Source organism: Chionomys nivalis, chromosome 12 (assembly GCF_950005125.1).
Source record: "Chionomys nivalis chromosome 12, mChiNiv1.1, whole genome shotgun sequence".
Classification (NCBI taxonomy): Eukaryota; Metazoa; Chordata; class Mammalia; order Rodentia; family Cricetidae; genus Chionomys; species Chionomys nivalis.
In genome coordinates this window covers 7,037,304-7,061,312 of record NC_080097.1, presented here as the reverse complement: position 1 = coordinate 7,061,312, position 24,009 = coordinate 7,037,304, and the positions used below count along the sequence as shown (strand labels likewise).

Sequence of the window (24,009 nt, the reverse complement as noted above, 5' to 3'; positions counted from 1 at the left end):
AGGACCGAGTGGAATCAAGTGAAGACTGTGTAGAGCTACAGTCTTGGGCAATAGACCTGGATGCTAGCATATGTTCTGTCCCTATGTTATGTCTATATGGTTCACCTGCTTCCTCAGTTTTGATTCTGGCATTACACTTTTTCTAAAATTGTGCTTCTCAAAGAATCCAAGATGACACAGGAAAATGTTACTATCAATATTTTCTTTTGAGAACAGGGCTCAGTACACTTTTTCTGTAAAGGGGAAGGTAGTGGCATTTCACTTGTATTTTAATAAAGCTTGCCTGAAGATCAGAGAGTAAAACAGCCCTACTGGTTAGCCTTACACCAGGTAGTGGTAACACAGACCTTCAATTCCAGTGGCCCCACTGGTTGCCATAGAAACCAGGCGATGAATACCTTTAATCCAAGCCCTAGAGAGAATTATAAAACGGGAAGAAACAGCTCTCAGACACAGTCTCATTCTGAGATTCCTGGAGGCAGAATCACCAGTTAGGTCTGAGGTCAAGATAAGAACCAGTGGCTGCCTGCTTTGCTTTTCAGGTCTTCAGGTTGAACCCCAATATCTATCTCTGAGTTTTTATTAATTGTGCTTCAGGGAAAAATTGGGAAAATATTTGGTTTATGATGACTTTGTCAGTGATAACCAAACCTTCCATTTTAGAGTAGGCAATATATAAGAAAGGCTTATGATCTTGCTCTCCTAAAAATTTATTCTACAAAATCCAGTAGAAGGTACACTGAGTCTTCCCGAGGTAGAAGCACCAGACATGCATGTGAGTGCCTTGCAGTTGGCCCCTGGAACCCATATAAAAAGCTGGACACATCAGCCTGCATCTGTAACAGCAAGGTGGGAAGACAGAAGAACTGGCCCAGCATTTCAAAGTCAGCTAAGTCAAAGCACAAAGCAAGGCAGAAGCAATAAGGGAGAAGGGAACTGTCCTGAGCTGTCCTCTGACGTCTGTGAACATGGACATATGCGCATACTTGCACAGGCATGCACTTCGTGTGTGTGTATGTATGCATGTGTAATTAAAATAAGTAATAATAACTAATGGTTGGCTATTATTCATTTTTTGTTTATGGATTGACTGTCCCTATAAAACTGCTAAATTTTTCCTCTAATGCATTAGATCCTTGTGGTTCTACTTGAATGGAAGTACCTAAATAATAATTGATAAACTTAGTTACCTTGCTGTACAAATGATTTTATAAACAAACTATTTGTAGTGTTTGAGATTTTAGTTTCAAGTTCAGAACCACCTCTGTTTTGTAACAATTCAGCTTCCTTCAACTAGACCAAACTGCTTTATTTGGTACTTCAGACAAATGTCCTAAAAATGTAATATTAAATCTATGTGCATATTTTTATTACAGTGCTAAAATTTTAGTCTTGACTGGTGAATCATGCCTTCTAGGAAAATTAGCAGATCTCAATGGCCACCCTGAAAATGCTGTGCTAAAATAATCCAGTCTTACGTGCTGTACAGGAGAGCTATTGTCAAGAAGCCCTCCTGTACTTGGGCTATTTGGTCAATGCCCTCTCTAATTGTGTTAGCTGCTGATATCCTTTTGTCAGATCATAGTGTTCCTAGAATTGTAGGCAGTTCTTACAGCTGGAATCATGAAGCTCATATTTCTTCATTATTATTATCTTTTTATTCATTTTACATACCAACCACAGTTCCCTCTCCTCCCTTCTCTCCCCATCTCCATTCACTCTTCAGAAAGGTTAAGGCCTTCCATGGGGAGTCAAAAATGCCTGGCACTAAGTTGAGGCAGGACCAAGCCCCTCGCCCCCCCTAGCGACCCCACTCAAGGCTGAGCAAGACACCCCACCATATAGACTGGATTTCAAATAGCCAGCCCATGCACTAGGGCTAGATCTTGATCCCACTGCCAGGGGCCTACAAACAGACCAGCTTACAAAACTGTTGCCCGCATGAAAGGGGTCTCGTTAGGTCTCATGAAGGATCCCCAGTTGTCAACTGTCTCTGTGGGATTCCCCATTATAATCTTGACACTCCTTGATTATATAATCCCTCCTCCCTCTCTTCAATAGGACTGCCATAGCTCAGCCTGGTGCTTGGATCTTGATCTCTGTATTTGCTTTCGTCAGTAACTGGATGAAGGTTCTATGATGACAGTTAGGGTAGTTAGGGTAGTAAGGCTAGTTGGGGTACTTAGAGTAGTTGGGGTAGGCCAACTTATCACACTGGATCTGGACCTGGATGGCAACTGGGCTGGTCAGTCCAGCTCTCTGCCAGGTCTCCTCCTGGCAATGGAGTGGGCAGTTCCCCTGAGCCAATTGTCATTGCCGATGTTGCTGCACAACCCTAAGAGGTGAGGCTAGCTCTCCTTCAGCTGGAAGAGGCAGGATGAGCTTAGTTTAGCACAACACATGGACACTAACACAGCTTCAGTTGGCTGCCCAAACCTTAGACATCTACATGAACTTTCATGGTAACAGGCCATGGGCATCAACACAGACCTTGGCTACAGTAAAACCAGGGCCCCAGACATGGCCCTTGGTGGCAGTCTGGGCCCAGAAAACACCATGTTCTCAGGTGGTTGGGCAGGCCTCTCTCATCAGCCTGTTCCTCTAGCCTTCTAGGCTCCAGTTTCACCTCTCCATAGTCTATGAACCACTCTGCTTTGCTTCCTTGTCCATCTCTCAACCACATGCCCTATCTTTCCCATCTCCCCATCATATATTTGTTCATCAAAGTGGCACCCACAGTCCAGCAATCTGGGGCAGGTGCTTGGGTGTCTTCCAGCAATCCCAAGTCACAGGGTCACTCTTTTTTATGATATTTTTTTCATTTTACATGCCGACCACAGTTACCCCTTCCTTTTTGTTCCCCCAACTCCCCATCCACTCCTCGGAAAGGGTAAGGCCTCCCATTGGGAGTCAACAAAGTCTAGTACATTAAGTTGAGGCAGGACCAAGCCCCCCCGAAAGCCAGTTCATGGACAAGGGCTAGATCCTCAGCCCACTGCCAGGGATATCACAGACGAATGAAGCTATACAACTGTTGCCTACATGCAGGGGGTCTAGTTCAGTCCCATGCAGGCTCCCTAGCTGTAGGTCCAGAGTCCGTGAGCTCCCATAAGTTTGGGTCAACTGCCTCTGTGGGTTTCCCCATCATTATCTTGACACCCCCCCACACCTTGCTCATATAATCCCTCCTCCCTTTGGTGCCTGGACTGCAGGAAATTGGCCTGGTACTTGACTGTGGATCTCTGCATCTGTTTCCATCAGTCATTGGGTAAAGGCTCTATAATGGCACTTAGGGTAGTCACCAATCTGATTACAGGGGAAGACTAGTTCAGGCACCCTCTCCAACTATTGCTAGGAGTCTTAGTTGGGGTCATCCTGTGGATTCCTGGGAATTTCTCTAGTACCAGTTTTGTCCTTAACCCCATAATGACTGCCTCTGTCAAGATATTTCTTTCATTGCTCTCCCTCTCTGTGCCTCCCGAAACTCAACCATCCTGTTCCCCTCATGTTGTCATCCACCATCTTCTTCCCTTTATTTCCCTGCCTCAGTTTATCCAGGACATCTCACCTACTTCCCCTTCCCAGGGTGATCCCTGTGTCTCCCTGAGGGTCCTCGTTCCCTAGCTGGAGCTGTGGATTGTAGTCTGGTTATCCTTTGCTTTACATCTAGAATCCATTTATGAGTGAGTTCATACTGTGTTTGTCTTTCTGGGTCTGGGTTACCTCATTTAGAATGATTTTTTTTATAGTTCCATCCATTTGTCTGAAAATTCCATGATGTTGTTTCATTTTACAGCTAAGTAATCTTCCATTGTGTAAATGTACCACATTTTCTTTATCAGTTCTTTGGTTAAGGGTCATCTCAGTTGGTTCCAGGTTCTGGCTATTACAAATAATGTTGCTATGAACATAGTTGAATAAGTTTCCTTGTGATATGATTGAACATCCTTTGGGTATATGCCAAAGACTGGTAATGTTAGGTCTTGAGATACATTGATCTCCAGTTTTCTGAGAAAGTGCCATACTGATTTACAAAGTGGCTGTAGAAGTTTGCATTCCCACCAGCAATGCAGAAGTGTTCCCCTTACTCCACATCCTCTCCAACTTAATCTGTCATCAGTGTTTTTGATCTTAGCCATTCTGATTAGTGTAAAATGGTATCTCAGAGTCACTTTGATTTGCATTTTCCTGATGACTAAGGATGTTGAGAAATTCCTTAAATGTCTTTCAGTCCTTTGAGATTCTTCTGTTGAGAATTCTCTATTTAGAACTGTACCCCATCTTTTAATTGGATCATTTGGCATTCTGATGTTCTTTATATACTTTGGAGATCAGCCCTCTGTCACATGTGGGGTAGGTGAAGATCTTTTCCTTTTCTGTATGCTGCCATTTGGTCTTATTTACTGTGTATGGGGCTCTTCTTAAAATGATTGAACTTATTCCAGTTTATTAAACATCTCAAATTTTTCTTATGCAGGAAAGTGAACTATGTTCTGTATTAATTTCAGTAGTAAGGGCCATGATTCCATAAATTTATAGACTAGTTAACTTCATAGCATTTGCTATATAAATAGAACAAAATTCTACTTTTAAAATGAAAATAAATAAACATCTGTTTAAAAAATACATCATTTAATACTTTGTTGAATCTAGAAACATAAAATAAATGCAATGTGCAGTTTGTATCAAAGCTTCCTGAAACTTAAGAGGCCGCTTTAATATCATATGTTGCCTCTGGAATGGTAGCTAATGGCCTCAGGAAATATATCAACATCCAGTCGCATAAGTTCTCAGAATGTTGGTATAAATCAAGTTTGAGTTAGACGTTGCTCACTTTCTTATTTGTAGCTGGGATATTTTAGGGTTATATCTTTTTTATTTTTTATTTTTGATTATAATCACAAATCTTTTCCCTTCCCTTGCCTCCCTCCTAACCGTCCCATATACCCTTATTCATTCTCCTTCAAATCATAATCTATTTTTTCATTAATTTTTGATATTTATTAGAGTTGATATTCTAGTGATTGCTATAGAGGCATAATCACAATTTCCTATTACCTAATCATCTGCTGAATTATAAGCTTTTATTTTTCCATGTTTTGTTAACCTTAACTTTCATATTTTATTGACCTTACATTTGAAAAAGTAGTTTGAAGAAGAAAGTTTATAAAGGGATTCTACTTCAAGCCATAGAATTTTATAGTAATAAATGAGGTTATTATAAGAATATTTCTTCACCTTTCAAAAATTCCATGCTTTCATTCAAATCTTGCAACAAAGGAAAATGTACACTATGCAAATATTGTATTCAGAAATAATTAATTTTGAAGAATTACAGATGTTCAAAACTGTAAAACTGTACTATAGAGTTAGAATTTCTGGTTTATAAATTCATTTTTATATTCACTTTTTGGAGAAAATTGTAGACACATTAAACTGCTTACACTCCCTTTTTATAGGAGTAACTCCAAACTGAAAAGTAAAATTTGCAGTGCCATTTGGCTGACTAATTTATCTAAAATATGATAACTGTAAAACCAGATAGAAGGTCATAATTATAATTTTTCCCTGTGAAATCAGTGGTACATCTTCACACCTTTAGAAAATTCAGCATTTTTCAACTGTTCAACATTCTAAGGCTAGTTTTTTTTTTTTTTTTTACCAAAAAAGAAAAGCAACAATGCAATCCTTTACTAAAACTATCTATGTAAGGCTCACAGATGTTAATGACCCTCACAGTTAAGAAAGAGAAAATAAAACCTTTCTTTACCCTAAACATCCAGAAGAGAGGTCCTATTAATTCAAGGTCTCTTACCCTTTCAAAGGAAATCATCTAAAATTTTATGCGGCCGTTTAAATGATTGCTTTGGGAAATTTATATGGTAGTCATGGGAACAAGTAAAGAAGTCAAGGCAACGTTGATCATTTTAATAGCGAGCGAGTGATCCATCCAATTTGTAAATACCTTGGACAAATCTTCTAGGTCATGAATGATCAGAAAAGACATTTATGCAAAATTAATGAAATAAAATACAATCTCATTAATATCTACAACCCCCTCAAATTTTTTAATTGGTTGTAATTTCTGTAAATACTCAGAGTTGGGGGGGTAGGGAGGGAGAGGGTGGGAGAAGGAGGGAGGGAGAGGGAGGGAGGAGATGCCTTCTCCACAGGGTGGCTGCATGCATAAAGTAAAGGGATTTTCTCTTTGTTGATTCAGAACTAATTTTCTCGGTTATTTTGTTTTGTTTTGTTTTGCTTTCTAACATCTTATATCCTTGAATACCATTTCTATATGAAGCATTCTTCAATGATTTCATTGTCTGTCTAGAAGTATACACAAATGTCTCACTGAGGCTACTTAATATTTTACCCTCGTTAACACCAGAACCTGATTCCTCATACAAACTGTGTAGACCAAAAATAACTGGCACTTACTTTTAAGGGGGGTGAAGTGGATTTGTATGAATGAAGTCCCTGAGCACAGAACAGCAACCATGGATGATGACAACGCTCTTATTTTACAGTCTTGATCTGGATTGTGTGTACACTTTTTCTGCATACCCGAAACCCTAAAATGAGTTTTCTTCTTGCATCATTTTTTCTGGCAGTTTCCACCATGGCAAGGTCAGTGTCAAATCCAACAAGAATTGACTGTATTTGCTTTATTTTTTTTCTACAATGTGTCTTGTAGAGGCATATTGAACCTCCCCCGCAAAAAAAGTACCTAAATGCACACGCTGAATGTTCCCTCATTGTCCTCCTTCCAACTGACCATAAACCATTCCAAAAATTAAGGATGCAGGCACTCAGTCTGTGTTGCCAATCATCCTTATCACTTCCTATGGAGAGCAGTCCTCAGTATCCTCGTGGGCTATGTGAACAGACAAGGGTTTAGCATGGCTGAGCTACTTAGGCAGCATGGCTTAGGAGGAGGAGGAAAATCCAGAAAGCCTCTGCTCCTATGGCGTGCAGCAAAGATTTCTGGAAAGGCACTCACTACAATGTCGCATGACAATGGCAATTTTGCATCATAGAAGATGGCATTTCCCACTTTGTAGCACTAAAGGGGGCAGAGATACAGCATGATCTACACTAAATTTCAGACTATCAGAGATCTTTGTCTACAGTTGTGAATCACAGAACACCCACTTCCTCCTCCTCACCCAAAAGCCATGTTTATTCCACTCAGAGCAAAGCCTAAGAACTTAGAAAACCTGGGGTACAGATTCTCAGATCCCCTGCTTCTCTCACACTGGCCTTCTGCAGACATTTTTAAACAAAGAAAAGAAATCATCCATCATATTTCCATTCATTCAAATAAAAGATGTACTTTGGATTGGCAATATGGCTTAGTGACCAAGGCCTTGATGAATGAGGCTTTTTTTTTCTTAGTTTCTAGAATCCTTTCATCACCAAAGGGAATGACCCAGACTGTAAAGAAGGCATCATCCCTGCTGTACCAATAAATGTTCTTTGAGCCCACGTCACCCAGCCTTAGGACAAGGGGTTCAGTTGAGAGCATTCCAGTTGATCATGGAACTTCATATTTGAGATGGTTTGCTATGCATCAAAGCAAATCAAAATATTGTCTTCCATAACTGCTATAAGCTAATGGCAGAATAAAGAATCTTAATAAGTGTTATTGATAAAATCATATCTTTTTTTGCAATACCTTCATGTTTTATCAATTTCTCAAAAAAAAATCAATGATATAATTTTCTCTGTGTTGGTGAGCAAGTCAGTCAAGGCATGGCCTATGTGATAATACACATCTACCTAAGAACATACTGCATATGCATATATTCAAAAATCAGCATTTCTTGCATTTATTATAATTATCAATGGCAAAGTGAAGAGTTGGAACGAGGGTCTATTTGTTGGTCTTTAAATTACTTATCTTTAAGAAAAAAAAAGGACTCTCGAAAAATCGGCATTTTCCCTGAAAGAGGTGAACACTCTCAGCTGAACTTAGTTCCTGTTTATTCACATAATACAGTGCTAGCGTGTGCTCCACAGTTATTCTCTGCTATAGTAGCCTCACTTACATTTTATTCTTTTTTTTATTGAGGAGTAGTTGCTATTGATTAATTTTGTCATTTCACTCGTTTACATATATAATCTGATTGCTCATGGTCCTAAACCCTCTAATTCCTCCCACCACTATCAAATGCCCGCTTCCTCCTTACCTGCCTCTTTCCCATGTTTATGATTCCTTATTTTGATTCATGTTCCATTTAGTTTCACCAGGGCCATCTGTGTGCCCATTGGATTTGATACTATCCATGGAATCTGGTTGAGTTAACAATGTGCTCACAGTTCAGAGCAATGGCTGCCTATCTCTGTCAGTGGCAAATCTTTCAGCAGTTAGAAGCAGGGCTTCTTCAGTACCTCCCGTGGTTTTTTCTTAATAGCACAAGCCAGCTACTCAAAAGACACATAGTGCCCCCCAACCTGCTCCCCATGATGAGGAAGATGTAGTCTGCATAGTGCGCCTGTCTGGGATGCAGTTGGGTTCTGGCAATAAGGACTAACAAGCATGTTTGGAGGCTGTAGGTTGGGCCATGTGTTTTTATAGCTCCCTTTTCCCTTTCCAAACACAACCTTTCTGATCACACTCGCTCCTGATTCCGTGAAGAGTATAAGCCTGGCACACCCTTCTGCTTCATTTTCTAAGATCCTGCAGAATCTCACTGACCACATGACAGGTTGCGTATTCCCCTCTTCATTATCCACAGGTATGAGGCACAATTATAAAACTGAAGAATTTGGACGTCCAAAAAAACATTTAGAACTTCTAATTGGAAGGCACTGACTTTCAAAATGCTGAGCCATTGCAAGCAATTTATCATGCACAATTTTTAGAAGCCTCCACATCTATAAAAGTGTCACTTCTAGTTTATCAGCCAAACCCAAGAAATGATCGCTTTCCTTTTCAATCACTAATTTATTAAAGAACCATTTAGACTGTTAAGGTCCATGAGTTTCATGGTCTTGGATCTTCCAGCAGAAAAACATGAACAGTAGATCTTTAAGTGACCTAATGTGGGTGGATGTCACTCCAAGTTAAAAACATTGATCGTATGAAATGTTGCCAATGGGGGTCTATTGATATTTTTAAATTTTTAGGCATCTTCAGTCAATTCTAAAATGAGGAATTTAGAGACCAGAGAAAGATGCTTTATTTTTGTCTAGATATTAGTATATTTCTCTTGAGAAATATTATACCAGATAAAACTATTTTTTCTAGAAACAAAAGAACATCTAACTGGAATTTACTTCTATTTTCAAACACTCAAAAGACAAATGATATTTGGTTGAAAACAAATGCTAGCTTCCAAAAGTCAACACAAATCTTCACTCTGAACCTCTCAGACTTCCACTTAGAAAAACAAGACAGTGTTCTTGAGTTCATTGTATCCTGTCTCTCATCTTCATATTCTCCATACATGAAAATATTATTCACTACTGCTCTCTCATGTTTGCTAGTGCTTTATTCATTATTTCTTCATACTGTCGAGTTTTTACATAACATAAAAATTAAGAGTGATACTATTTGCAACTGACACTCTCTGGTGAAATAAAACTACTGAAGCCAGTTCAATGACCGTCAGTAAAACCAAGTGCTGACAGAGTAACTATGACATTAGTCATTCAAATTTAGAGGCTAGCCAGGTGGTAGTGGAATACACCTTTAATCCCAGCACTCAGAAGCCAGAGGCAAGCAGATCTTTATGAGTTCAAGGCCAGTCTGGTCTATAAGAGCTAGTTCCAGGACAGGCTCCAAAGCTACAGAGAAGCCCTATCTCAAAAAAAAAAAAAAAAAATTAAGAGCACATTTACATACTTTGGTTCAATAATGATTTTAAAAAGAATGTACTCTAGGTCGCCGCCAAGATGGCCGAAGTGGAGCAGAAGAAGCGGACCTTCCGCAAGTTCACCTACAGCAGCATGGACCTGGACCAGCTGCTGGACATGTCCTAGGAGCAGCTGATGCAGCTCTGCAGCGCCCGTCAGAGGCAACGCCTCAACCGCTGCCTGCGGCGGAAGCAGCACTAGCTGCTCAAGCACCTGAGAAAGGCCAAGAAGGAGGCGCCGCCCATGGAGAAGCCTGAGGTGGTGAAGACCCACCTGCGGGACATGATCATCCTGCCCGAGATGGTGGGGAGCATGGTGGGCGTGTACAACGGCAAGACCTTCAACCAGGTGGAGATCAAGCCGGAGATGATCGGCCCCTACCTGGGCGAGTTCTCCATCACCTACAAACCTGTGAAGCACGGCCGGCCTGGCATCGGTGCCACCCACTCCTCCCGCTTCATCCCCCTCAAGTAGCTGTGGCCAATAAAGACTCATGTTCAGTCGAAAAAAAAAAAAAGAATGTACTCTAAATTCTAAGGGATAAGAATAAATGATAAACCCTATAGATATTAATGAATATCATAATACCATAAATATTCTTCGCAACATCCCTTCTTATAGTATCACACACACACACACACACATACACACACACACACACACACACATCCCAAACAGTAAAAACATGCAATCAATAGGCACACAGTGTACAGAAGAATAGAAGTCCAAATGTAAAGAATGTGCATCTCGGGGAATGTTTACAATATAAAGATAAAAATCAAACTTCAGCCCAGCATCTGCACTGTGTTTACATCCTTGTCAACTTGTACATGTATATCTTCAAGAAATGGAAACAATTAAGGAACTGAGAAGTGGGATTTTTGAGATGAAAGTTCTTTTAGAAGTTTCCACATTGTTCAAAGAACAGTTTTATGAAATACTACGTGTGTCTAGGAATGAGCCAATAGTTTAACTTAAATAAAGATACCTGGTCTGTAGTGTCTACACTACAGTCTACAAGCCTCCATCATGAAGCAATACATTTGCATATTTCTTCACGTAGGACTCGTTTATCTGTGTGCCCACTACCCCTGTGTCTTAACTACCTCAGGATAACCCCCTCTTTGGAGAACCCCATCCCTGTTTGTCTTCATCCTTCAATCCTTGATGGGTTTCCCCTCTCACTGAACTTAATTGCCTTGGTTCTTCTCTATTTGCTTTGAAATTCTTGAATCACTCTGAAGGAAAACAAAAAGGTAGGGGAACCATTGATGCCATTCTCATAGGGAATTATAGTTTGAGTCTTGGTTCCTTTTCCTGTTAGGTGAAAGGATAATTCTAAACCAATATAGGACTATAAAAAAAAAAAAAAAAAAAAAAAACAGAATTTCATGCTTACCTGCCTTAGTAGGTATCCTAACCAGTTTTTTTACTGTGGCACCTTAAGTCTCTTACCAAGTTTTATTCTGAAATTAGTATGGGCCTCCCTGAAACCCCAGTCCTCTGGGAAACTTTGTTACCTTTCTTACACTAAACTTTGTCAAGGTAGCAAGGGTGGTAGAAGGAATCTAAAAATATGTGATTCTTCTCATGCTTCCTGCTTTGGTCTCCTAAAGTATTCCAAAACAATTTTTTTAGGAATCCAAGGAAGAGGAAAAAACTTGGTTTTGCAAATCAGAGTATACATATAATTAGCTTTTACAGAGTTTTACTACGGAAGAGGAGAGACTTCAGGTAGCAAAGGAAAGAGAAAGCATTGCATTTCTTTTTAATATTAATCTTGTGCTGTGGGATAATGCTCTTGTACACTGTAAAGATTTGCCATTCATATTGGTTTAATAAAATGCTGATTGGCCAGTAGCCAGGAAGAAAGTATAGGTGGGGTGACCAGACTAGAAGAATTCTGGGAAGAGGAAAGGCAGAGGTGCAGTCACCAGCCAGATGCAGAGGAAACGAGATAAGAATGCCTTACCAACGTGGGTAAACATAGACAAGAATTATGGGTTAATCTAAGTTGTAAGAGCAAGTTAATAATAAATCTAAGCTAATAGGCCAAGCAGTTTATAATTGATATAAGCCTCTGTGTGTTTCTTTGGTGCTGAATGACTGTGACACCAAGTGGTACAGAAGTTTCCTCTATAATCATGACATTTGCACTCACTTATAATTTCAACCATGTGTTAAAATGAGAAACCTTGAAAAGGTGTGGCCCAAATTAGCCTTAACTTTGTTATATTGCCATATATTTCCCTCGACTTAAAAATGCTCTTATGTGAACCAAGAAAGGGTAGGCAACAATTCAGCCAATACAGAAACAGAATAGAAAGTAGAGATCATAGAGACACTCCAGAAACACAGATGACTGATATTTGATGAGTAAGCAGAAACAAAACAGTAGAAAAAAGGTATTGATTTTAATAAGTGGTGTCAAAGTACCTGGACATCTATATACAAAAGAAAAGCTATGAATGTATACCTTACATCCCTCACAAGATCAATCCGAAATGGACCATAGACCCAAATTTAAGTCCCAAAGTAGACTATAACATAGGGGAAAATATAGATGATTTTGGATACATGGTACAATTGCTTAAACACAGCACCAAGGGTACTGACTAGTCTATGAAATAAATGATTGATAATGCCAGGGTAATTAAACTTAAATGTGCTAGCCTAATAAGGATAATCAAGAGAATAACACTAGGCACACACTGAGAAACACATTTGCTGAAGATGTTTGATAAAGAATTATTATATTAAAAAAAACAGACAAAGAACTCCTAAACCCCAATAATAGAAAGCAGACATCCAATTTCACAATAGGCAGAAGTCATAAGCACATACCTCACCAAAGAAAATATGCATATGGAAAATAAACATAAGAAAGCCTTCTCTACATCTTATGATCTCATAGAAATGCAAATTAAAGCAATAGGATCCTGCCACACACCTATTAGATTGACCAAATCCAGGACATTAACAATGCACATGCTGGCACAGAGAAGGAGGATTGGAAACTCATTCAGTTCTGCTGAAACACAGACTGCTTGAGAGTCTTTTGAAAATAGCCCACTTGTTCCTTATAGAACTAAAGTTCTATTTGTCCTTTGGTCTAGAAGTCATGCTCCTTAGCATTTACACAAAATGGTTGGATAACAGTGTCTACACAAAAACCAGAACAATGATGTTAATAATGGCTTTAGGTGTAAATTTCAAACCTTGGAAACAGCTAAGATGACCATTAATAGATCAGGAATTTTTTTTCTTTTTTTTCGTCTTTATTCTTCTCCCATGCAATGCATCTCCACCACGCTCTCTCCTCCTACCCCTTTTCCTATCCCTGACCTCTCCTGTCCACCAGATTCACTGCTCCTCCATTTCCCCAAAGAAAATAGCAGCCACACACCCCCAGTGGTATCAAACAAACATGGCATAACAGCATGCAATAAGACTAGGCACATACCCTCATATCAAGGCTGGATAGATTAAGAAGAAAACATGCAGGCCAGGAGTAAGAAACACCTCCACTCCTACTGTTAGGCGTCTAACAGAAACTCCAAAGCTAAACAAACACAGCACATATTCAGAGGAATTAGTGTAGACCCTTGCAGGCTCTGTGGTTGCTGCTTCAGTCTCTACGAGCTCCTATGAGGCCTGCTTAGTTGATTCTGTGGGTCATAAGAAAAATAAAACATGGCACATTCACACAATGGGAAATAATCAGTACAAAAAAAAAGCCATAACATTACAAATAAGTTTTGGAGGAAAGGCAAATGCAGATTCCTATGAAAAGGAGGGCAATCCAAAAGTCGTAGGTTGAATACTTCCAACTGTGTGGTAATCTAGAAGAAGGAAAGCGCTGGGTTATCCCAAAGATTGGATGTTGGGGTTTAGATGGATAGGCGTAGAATGGAAACTTTGGGGGAAGTTTAGAAGCATTCTATATGATATACTATAATGGTCGGTACACATCATCCATTTCAAAGCCCAAATATCATACAACACCAAGAATGAACCTTGACATATGCTATGTACTTTATATGATTCTCATATGTCTATTATCAAATGCAGATATATCAGGCAAGACCTTGAGCATGAGGAAGGCTTTGGCCGTGTGGTGCAAGAGCGATATGAGAAACCTTTCTATCTCATTTATTCTGAACATAAAACTAATAAATTTGCTTGAAATGGGAAAGAATTCTATGACTAAAACAGGTGGAAGCTTGAAGAATAAGATATATTTTTCAAAACTAGGAGGCATCACTAAACGCTTCTCATTTATTGAGGTGAAACACTTTACAACTCTTCACAAAACAGTCTAGGCATCTTTTCACTTTTTCTATCAGAATTTCACTTTTGCTAAAACGTGACACATATATTCATTCAAAAGTCCATAATATTTTGCATTTAAAAATTGGGATGTTTTCAATAATGATGTTTAATGATATTTAAAACATTTTCTACAAACTTTAGTTATCAAATTTCTATGCTTAAGGTCTTTGTCATATTTAAACTGAATATGACAAAGTGAATGAAGGCAAGACTGAATAGTCTCACCATTCTCAGGCATAGTAACGATACAGAGATTCTATCACTAATGGGCCAAATAATTTATGATATAGTGTAGAATGCTGATAAAAAGAAGTTACTTGAGAAAACTCAAAAGGACTGATATGTAAAGAGTATGTACAAATTTGCTATACACTGAACCTCGCAGTGAGAAGGTTGATAGCCAATCACAAAGGAGATAGGAAATTATGTGATATTCTACAATGGTTATGGTCATGCCAAATGCAGCTAGCCATCTGGTCTGCTCCTAAAAAGGTGGGGCTTTTTGAGAAAAATGTTAATTCTGAATTAAGTAAATTACTACACCAAACCTCCAGGGATTAAAAAAAAATCTAATTCATCTTTAATTACCTTATGATCATGGGCCACCAACATTTCCAAATTCTAAAGCTAGTGGCCTGTCTTTCAATCAAGACAGATCCTCCATACTGATCATATTCCCATAACCAACCCCACAGGAGACAATTGCTGTGGAACAATGGTTTTACCCTGTAAAGATTTGTTTCTTATACTTGTTAAATAAAATACTGATTAGCCAGTAGCCAGGCAGAAAATATAGGAGGGCAACCAGGCAGGAAGTAGTGGTGGGGCAATGAGAACAGGAGAATTCTGGGAAGAGAATCCTGTAGTCTGCAGTCATCATCCAGACACAGAAGAAGCAAGATTTGACTGCCTTGTCGAAAAAGGTACTAAGCCATGTGGCCAACATGGACAAAAATTATGGGCTAATATAGTTTATAAGAGTTAATAAGAAGCCTGAGCTAATAGGCCAGTCTGTTTATAATTAATACAGGCCTCTGTGTATTTCTTTGGGAATGAACGACTATGGGACCTGGTTGGACAGAAACCCTAGCCAACAAACAGTCATGCTCCAGAAAGGTAGAAACAAACTCACCACGTATTGCTTGAGGTCCCCTCCCTTTATCTTTTCAACAGTTCCAATTCATAAAGGCATACACATTTACTGTATGAGATTAACTCGTCCAATAGCTTCTCAAAATTACAATTCAATATTTCCCCTCATCTTTAACTGGAAAAGTGTGTGGAATAGTTATACCTTGTTACATACTCTGTAATCAAAGGCTGCATATTCATTTTCCAGAAGCCCAGACCCAAATAATCACACATAAACTATATTAATTACAACACTGTTTGGCTGAGCACTCAGGCGTATTTCTAGCTATCTCTTGCGTCTTAAATTAACCCACTTCACTTAATTTAATAAGCCATGAGAGTGGCTTACTGATAAGGATCTGGCATCTTTCTCCATTGGCAGCTACAAAGCATTTGTCTTACCCCGCCTTCTTTCTCCCTGCATTCAGTTTAGTTTCCCCACCTAGCTATATTCTGCCCTGTCATAGGCCAAAGCAGCTTCTTTATTAACCAATGGTAAAAAACATATTCACAGCATACAGAGGGAAATCCCACATCAATACTCCTTCACTTGTTAATGAATTTTAGAACTTTATTATCAGCTACTCTCTTATCTGAAAAGCCAAGTTATAAATTCTGAGGAAATGAAATCAGTATCTCAGAGAGATATCTGCATGCCTATGTACAATGCAGCATGACAAACCAAAGCCAAGCCATGCAATCAAGCAAGGCGTCTAGAGATGAGTGAATAGGTAAAAAAAAAAAAAAAAAAAAAAAAAAAAAAAAAAAAGGGATATTATTCAGCAATAAAAAGAATGAAATCTTGTATATATAGTCACACAAGACACAGCACACATACAAATATGTAGCCACATACAGACACATACAAAGACACACCCATACAGCCCCACACACACACACATACAAATTCTTTTAAAAAGAAGTACAAAGGTTATTAAGACTAAGACATGATACCCATTTAAGGAGATGAAAAACTTAATGCCTTGACTTGACCCACCCAGACTACAAACGTATCCAATTGATCACACTGCAGTCCTTGGATAGGTACCACTATCAGCTTTCATTAAAAATAACTCAGTTTTTAAACATGACTTCTGAACCTTGCTAGATAGATGATTAGGGCATTGGGAGAAAATGTTTGTAACAACTAGGGAACGACAAATTCAAGGTATGTAGAACCCAACATCACTTCTGCCTAGCCATCTTCCTCGCCTTTGATCCTGGCATCATCCAGCTGCTGAGGAATTCGGCCTCCTGTGAGCACATGAAATTATCGCGTTTAGGGAGTTTAAGAAAACAAAGGTCCTTTCCTATTACTGCAAATCTGTGGTCGTTTACCTGGAAGGCAGCTTTTGAAACTCCAGTGTCAGGTATTTGCTCATCTTCGTTCTCTGCCTTTTGTCCATATCAGCCTCTCCCAGAGGTAATACTTAACAGGAAGACATAAGAGTGCCAGAAAGTAGAGAAACCTGGAAGGACAGTTTCCAGCACTGATAGAGCAAATGCTTTCGATAGCAGAAGAAATGTGATATATCACCTCTTTGAGTGTCTTCACATTCTTTTTATAAATAAGATTGGGTGATAAGAAAGACCCAGCAAGGTGTTTGCAAGAACACTTCAGCCAACAGAAACTATGGACTGTATCTCTGATTCCTATTTCAGCTGTGTTCCAGGATTCTTTGTGTTCTTGCCCAACTGGCAAGAGAATCCACTAAAATTTATCAAATGTACATATTTCAGGTTTAAATATTAGAAATTTTAAAAAAGTACAAGAAACCTGCATTTTTTAAAAAGCATCTCGCATAAGGCAAAGATTCCACCATTTAGAAACCCCGGTTATAACGCAGCTCCCTACACAGTATCTGATTTCTGTTTGTCTCTTTAGCCCCAGTGTCTACAGACCATATGGAAAAGAAGAAATGTTTTATGTCGAGGGACAAGTAAACCATAGTTCTAAAAATACCCTCTGCCTTCACTCGTTGTTTGTTTCTGGCAAAGGTACTGCCAAGTTTGCTTTTCCTGGATTATTTTGAATTGTCATGCTTCTGCATTTCCATATACATCAAGCTTTTTGATACAAAGCTCAGATCAAGCTTTGTCAACACAAAGAACTTCAGGTCCAATGAAATCTCCAGAAGTGGAGCTCAAGCACGGAAAGGAACTGTTCTACTTAAGTTGTCACTGTTCCTTCTCCACGAGATGTAACTCCAAATTCAGACTGGAGTGATTATTCAGGGGGAGATTTAGAAATCACTGTATAATCATCCTCATTTAAGAGAAAATATAGTGAGTCATTTTCTTCATTGAAAATATGGAACTATTTAGCTCTATATTTAGGTCAATAGGTTGGATTATTTTTACATTTGATAAACATGTCTAGAAAAGATTAAGATTTTAGTACACGAATATACTGATTTGACATAGAAAAATTACATTCATTGTCTTCTGAGAATTAATGTGTCCTGAAAAAAAGAATCTATTCTGCAAGTTTTATTTTAAAATGGCATCTGAGGAAGATACCAAACATAACTAACCAACAAGGAGAAAATGTACATGCAAGATCCTGACATCATGATTTTTCCAATTTTGTCATGCAATTCACAATTTCTTCATTCCACAAAGGCTAAAATGAACCTTGGTCTAATCTAGCCCTGCTATGCTATCTACTAGAAAGCCACGTGTGTATCTCACAGCACATGGCCTCTGCTTCCAGCTCTAATTCTCATAATCTTGTTATCTTGCTCTGTACGAATTACAAAAGCCCATTTCAGTGGCGTAATTGCAGGTGAGTGATATCAAGGACTGAGAAAATGTAGATGATTCGATTTAGCAAAATGTTACAGCATGATTCATATTTGTGGATTGTGAAAATGCTTCGGGGAGATTGAATTAGCAGAAAAGGGACCTTTTAAGGGGCTCAGAAAAAAGCATCTCTCAGGAATATAATTTTGTTATGAATTAAGTTACTTGTGGATCCAAATGAGCATGCCTAAAAATTAATACAACAACAACAAAAAAAGAATGGTACATCAAAGCAGAAAGTAAGCATACAAGACAGATCAGGTTTGACATTTGACAAGCAATTATCATCCTGAGAGTAATTGTGAGTAGAATGCCTGTCCTCTATGTGATTAATTCTGCTTAGAGTATGACACAGTTTTCCAGATACTCAGATAAAAGTAAAGATACTAATTAGAAACACATTTTTCTGCTTTACTCTGATAATTGTTTTGGCTATATAATTAAACATTCTCCAGTGTTTGTAATTTTGCTTTTAGAGTAATTATTGATTTTTCTGTTAATTTGTGTGTGGGTTTCATTGTATTTGTTGTTTTGGTATATATTATGCACTGTCCATTTCTCTTCTTCTTCCTTCTTATATTATGTTTTTAAAGTAAGGATTCACTCTCTAGCCCACACTGAACTGAAATTCACTATGTACCCCAGGATGGCCTTTGAACTCATGACAATTCTCCTGCCTCAACATCCAGAGCTGAGTTTACAGACATGTGCCACCATGCCTGACTTTTTTCTTTCTTTCATTAAAAATAGGTCTTTTTTCATACAACATATCCTGATTATAGTTTCCCTTCTCCCTACTCTTCTAGTCTCTCCACCAAAAGAGTACAAGGGTCAAAGGGAATGGAAGATGCCAAGGAAACAAGGCCTTATAAATACAACAGTAATGATGCGCATCTGAGCTCACAGAGACTGAGGCAGATGCCCAGGACTGGCGTCTGCACAAGATGGGGCCCTAAAACTGAGAGGAGAAATAAATGTCTGGATCCACGTCCTTCTGTCTCTTCTTAGTAAATAAATAGGTATCTAAGGGACACTAATAAAATATGGTACAACAATAACAACTCAGAATAGGACAAAACAAACAGAAGGAAGCGAGCTGAAAAGGCGACAAAAGAAATGGATACAGATGTGGAGTGTTGACAGAAGTTAATAGATACAGATGTGGAGTGTTGACAGAAGTGTCTGTCCTGCCCGGTCCTCCATTCGTTTAGTCACAAATAAACACACAGAGGTCCACATTAATTATAAACTGATTGGCCTATTAGCTCAGGTTTCTTATTAACTCTTATAACTTATATTATCCCATAATTCTTGTCTGTGTTAGCCATGTGGCTTGGTACCTTTTACAGCAGCAGTTACATCTTGCATCCTCTGTGTTTAGGTGACAACTGCAGACTGACTCTTTCTCTTCCCAGAATTCTCCTGTTCTCATTGCCCCGCCTATACTTCCTGCCCGGTTGCCACACCTATATTTCCTGCCTGGCTACTGGCCAATCAGCGTTTTATTAAAATACAATTGACAGGGTAGAGACCATTGTCCTATAGCAGCAGAGAACCACTAGCCAATGAACACAGAGTCTCATAAAAATACAAAACTGGAAGCAATATAACATACATGAAGGACTTGAAGGGTAAAACTAAAATGTAATAAATGAAAATAAAAAGATAAAACTAAAAAAAAAAAAAATCCTGACATGACACTGTGGGACAAAGAACCTCCATTGAAGAACTTGAGTTCCTTTTCTACTGGTTATCTGCTGCTGGGCATGAGGTCGATCCTCTAGAGTAGTCTGTTTTCCCAGTAAGACTCCCTGCAGAATAATAAATTTTCAATTGCAAGTGATAACCAAATGGAGATACCTTCTGGGGTAGGGATAAGTGCTTGTGTCCCTTCTTCTTTCAGCTCTGGGACCCTATCTGCTGTAGACCCATGCAGGCCCTGGCATGTTCCCTCAGTCTCTCTCTCTCTCTCTAAATTTGTATGGGCATCATTCCTGATGGATTTATAAGGTCATGTCTCCTTGGTGTCTTCCATTCCCTCTGACTCATATATTCTTTCTGCCTCCTGTTCCATAGAGTCCCTGAGCTCCGAGGAGGGATTTGATTGAAACATCCAATTTAAGGCTGGGTGTTCCAAGGTCTCTCACTCTGCATGTCTCACTGTGGGTCTCTGTATTTGTGCCCATCTGCTGCAGGAAGAAGCTTATCTGTGAGTTGTCTTATTGCTATGCACCTTTAGTAGAACAGCAGTATTTGTTTTTCCCTAGCCCCTGGGTTGTATGTAGTCTTGAGTTTTTCTTGGCCATCCAGTCAGTGTCGGGTGTGAGTTCCATCTTACGCAGTGAGTCTTCAGTCAAAACAGACATTGGTGGGTTATTCCTGGCAACTTTTTTCCACCATGGTGCCAGCACATCTTCCAGGCAGGAGGACAGCACTGTAGATCAAGGGGTCTGTAGCTGTGCTGGCCTATACATTTGGCCTTTGGTAGTCTAGGGTTTGGTCTGTTTTGTTTTTATTTTTACTCTTTCTCATAAACAACATTTATGATCAAAACTTATACTTCAAGAACAAAACCTTATTTCTTAAACAAACTCTCTACCTCCATCTCTATCACCATTTCAGTCAGCACTAAGTCTTATGGAATGGCTTGATTTTCAAATTATATAAATTATAAGTTGGCAGCACAGGTTCTGGGAAAAGAAGGGGAAGTCAGAATTCTGCAAGTTTCAATCCCTCTTCTAGCTTGGTTCCTGTTGCTGTGATAAATATGGTTACCAAAAGCAGCTTGGAGGAGAAAGGGGGGTGATAGGACTTAAGCTTGCAGCCCATCATGAAAGGAAGCCAGTGCATGAACTCAAGATGGAAGCATGAAACAGAACCCGTGGAGGATCGCTTTTTACTGTCATGCTTTCTCTGGCTTCCTCAACTACCTTTCTTACACACCCAGACCCACCTGCCTAAAAATGGTACCAAGCACAGTGAGCTAGGCCCTCCTAACTCAATTAGAAAATAAAACAATGTCTCACAGACATGACCACAGGCCAGTCTGATCTAGACAAGGCTTTAGTTAAGATCCCATCATTCCAGGCCACTCTAGGCTTGCATCAAGTTGGCAGATAGCCTACTATGACAATTCCCATCAAAGCGGCCCTGTCATTTGCTACAGGGTAGGCCAAGTAAAAGCAGGCGTGGTAGAATGCATTTGTACCAACCTTAGGCATAACCCTGGCTCCTGGTTCCCTCATCTGCTATGTTCTGCAGCATTTTGCATAGTAAACACAAAGCCCATTTTCTGTCCTGGATGGAAGCCAGGAGATCATTTCTGATAGTAAACAAAGCTACCAAGGCAGAGTGTTTCTCTTGTACTTTTACAACACACTGCATCTTTCCTACTACCTACCAAAAAAAAAAAAAAAATACAGTGTAAGGAAAGAAAAAAAAAACTGAGAAAAGTCATCCACGCTGAATTAATAGGCTGCGAATGAGAAGTTATTATGTGCCTTTTGAAAAGACGTGATGCAAAATGTTAGCACACAAGATCCATTTCATAATGAACAAAAGCAGTTTTAGATTTTTCTCGTGTTTGGCTCATTTAATAAATGAACTGATGGGCACTGCAAACTAAATAATTGGGGTTGGAGATGCAATTCCTCCACCTCAGGAGATGGCATTTGGGAGTTTTCTTTCTCACGCACGGTATTACAAAAAAAAAAAAAAAAAAAAAAAAAAAAAAAAAAAGGTGATTTGTGACGTGATCTTGCTCGATTCCTTCCCCATGCATATTATCTCCACAAGATGAATCTTCCCTGAGACATGGATTGCCCTTTTATGCTGGCTGCACGCGTGTGTATGCATAAAATGCCACATTTCCAATTAGGATGTGTGTACTCGGGAAGGGTGACATATCAGGGCTGTCAGACAGAAAGCCCTGCAGCTCAGGAGAATTTTCCAGGTATGCCTGCAGGCCTGCAAGGACTAAGGCCTCATCTATTCCTGTCTCTCATTTTCTGTTCTTACCTTGTTTTCAAACTCATCTTTCTCTAAAATTGGATCCTTTTTTTTAGATAGGCCTAGAAACAAAGGGACTGGGCAATCTCTTTAACCAATATGTAAAGAATGTTTTGTTATCCCAATAAGACAGACTCCCCGTTGTTTCCAACATGGATTCATTTCCAACAAACTTGCTTTTCTTCTTAATAAAGAGAAAGTGTCGTTAAGATAATGGTGAGCAGAATTGACTTTGGTGTAGGAGCTACTTGGGAGGAATTTTGGATGGAAAATTTTTAATTTCCGTTTTTCTGAGAGCTAGATGTAGTTCTATCAGTTGGCATGCCAATTAGTAATGCAGCTGTATCGAGGACATGTCGCTCACAGACATGATTTGTACCCTCACAAGTTCAGCAGTAACAGAAGGAACAAGTCTGTATTGAGCTTGGAAGCGATGCAGCTGAGGAGGATAGTCTGTGCGCCGTGCTCTGAAAGTTACTGAAGATCTGAAGGCATCAGACCTCCCTAGCAACACCACTCTCATCTCTATTACCCCCAAAGAAGCAGACAAGACCATGGCACCCAAGCCAGCAGTAGATCATCCAGTCGGTATTTTCTGATACCCACAATGCAATTGCCGTACTTTTCCAAGTGAACAATCAATAATGCATTCTAATGCTTTCCATTTGGTTCTCCACAAGATTGGTTTTAATGTCCTGAGCTTGCTCTCGAAGTTCCTCATCCCTGACTTTCAAATTGTCCCAAGCTGATCTTTTTTATTATTATTATTTTATTTTATTCTTTTTTACTTAAAATTTCCGCCTCCTCCCCGTTTCCCATTTCCCTCCCCCTCCCCCACTCCCCTCCACCTCTCCCCACTCCTCTCCCCCTCCCCCCACTCTGTTCTCCCTCCCTCTAGGTACTGAAGAGCAGTCCAAATTCCCTGCCCTGCGGGAAGTCCAAGGTCCTCCCACTTCTATCTAGGTCCAGGAAGGTGAGCATCCAAACAGGCTAGGCTCCCACAAAGCCAGTTCATGTATTAGGATCTTTTTAAGAGGGAAAAAATATAGCAATCTAATTGACAAAGCATATTTGCTCTCCTTCAAAAATGATTTCAGAAAGCATTGGCTTAGGCTTCCTTTCTGATGACTTGGGAGGAGAAGGAAGGCTTTCCTTCTCAAAGGGAACTGCGACCACAAAGAGTATATTCTCTAAGTTTATTTATTCAGCATGAATGTGGGCATCAGTCTAAGTCTGTCTCATTATGCTTTGACACCACCATTAAAGGATTTTATTTTATTAAAACTTTAATAAACTGGGACAGACTAATTTTTTCTCTATGTAATCTTTCTTTCATGGCACACCTATGCTCCCTAGATGCATTGATGGAAGCACAAAAAAAAGATTTAAAAGATTGCACATCAAACTGCAGTGGCTCAGTTTCAAACCAGAAACCAAGGTTAGAGCCTTTTCTTCCAAAGCTCCAGAGCATGCGGCATCGCTGGCCCATAAACCAACACCTCAAACAGTGAAGGACAGGTGGAATATCTGGTCGTTGCTGTTAGCCAGTGCCTGTGACTTCCAGTTGTTTCTCCTTTTTCTTAGCAATTACTTTCAAAGCTTATGCAGCATGGGTGAGGGTCTTCCTAGTCTGATCAAAAGGGTATAAGTGTACAACAATATCCTAAAACTAAATGTAGCTCTTATATTCTAGATATATACAACCTTCTAACGTTCTCACACAAAGAAATTAAAGGAACAGTTTAATAAAATAATTAGAAAATTTTCTAATGATTGGACAGCCTTAGAAATAATGTCTCAGGGGTGTGTTATTCAAAGATATTGTGATAAGGAGAACTACTGTCTGGGCAGATGCTGGGAGAGAGGGCATCCTTTTCT

The 24,009-nt window shown here is 39.3% G+C and overlaps 1 pseudogene; it reads left to right on the top strand.

Moving 5' to 3' along the window:
- The first annotated feature begins 9,897 nt into the window (after positions 1-9,897).
- Positions 9,898-10,353, top strand: LOC130885123 (40S ribosomal protein S15-like; annotated as a pseudogene).
- Positions 10,354-24,009: the final 13,656 nt, after the last annotated feature.